Consider the following 1,078-nt stretch of genomic DNA (forward strand, 5'->3'; position numbering starts at 1 on the left):
TATGTTGTTGTTTTTATCGTAGCCTCTTTGTTGTTTATCTTCTGATCTTAATATTTATTCCTTCACTCATTTTTAGTTTCTAAGAGCTCACTCTCTTCTGATTGCTCATTTTTTAAATAGCTTTTCTTTCTTTTTTTAGTCTTTCTCTGTTGCCCAGGCTGGAGTGCAGTGGTGTGATCAAAGCTCACTATAACCTCCAACTCCTGGGCTCAAGGGATCCTCCTGCCTCAGCTTCCCAAGTAGCTGGGACTACAGGTGCACTACCACACCTGGCTAATGTTTAAAAAAATTTTTTTTATGGAGACTGAGCAATCCTCCCACTTCACCCTCCCAAAGTGCTGGGGTTACAGGTGTGAGCCACTGTACCTGGACAGCTTTTCTTGTTTTATAGCTATAACATTGTTATTTCTTTGATACTATGGCTTTCTTTTGACTGTTTCTTTAGTTTCAATCCATTATTTCTTCTAAGTTAACCTTTCATTTTGATTTGAAGTCTTTCGTACTGATGCTGTTTTTCAAATGTTGGCTCTTTCACAGGCTCACATTTAACAGTGGGATGGTAAAAAGCTGCTGAAAGACTCTGGGTGCATGGCTGGGACCTGAGAGCCTTCACTTACAGACAATTATAGATTGATGCACCAGCCATTTTGTTGGGGGACCTTCAGATGTGAATATGTAGAGGTCTTTTTTTCTGGAGGAGTTCAGTTTTCCCAAAGAATAGTTCCAGTCTCTTGCCTTGGACCTACCATCCAGGCTCTGGTGATTTGAAGACTTTTACTTAGTCATTTTCTCTTTATCCCTTTGCTTCCCCTTCACCCTTATTCTTGGGTTTCCCCTGTGTATTCTCACCTGACTGTCTCCTGAATAGCCCACAGCTGTATGGGATAGGGAAGAGTCCTGGGCTCTGACTACTTAAAGAATTTCAAGGCCCGGCGTGGTGGCTCACGCCTGTAATCCTAGCACTCTGGGAGGCCGAGGTGGGTGGATTGCTCAAGGTCAGGAGTTCGAGACCAGCCTGAGCAAGAGCGAGACCTCCGTCTCTACTAAAAAATAGAAAGAAATGATCTGGACAACTAAA

General features: G+C 42.9%; 1 protein-coding gene across 1 annotated transcript in view; it reads left to right on the forward strand.

Moving 5' to 3' along the window:
* The window catches only part of MPHOSPH9 (M-phase phosphoprotein 9), a 62,368-nt gene that overhangs the window by 46,574 nt on the left and 14,716 nt on the right, over positions 1-1,078 (forward strand). The window lies entirely within an intron of this gene.

Source organism: Propithecus coquereli, unplaced genomic scaffold, assembly GCF_000956105.1.
Source record: "Propithecus coquereli isolate 6110/MARCELLA unplaced genomic scaffold, Pcoq_1.0 Scaffold81, whole genome shotgun sequence".
Classification (NCBI taxonomy): Eukaryota; Metazoa; Chordata; class Mammalia; order Primates; family Indriidae; genus Propithecus; species Propithecus coquereli.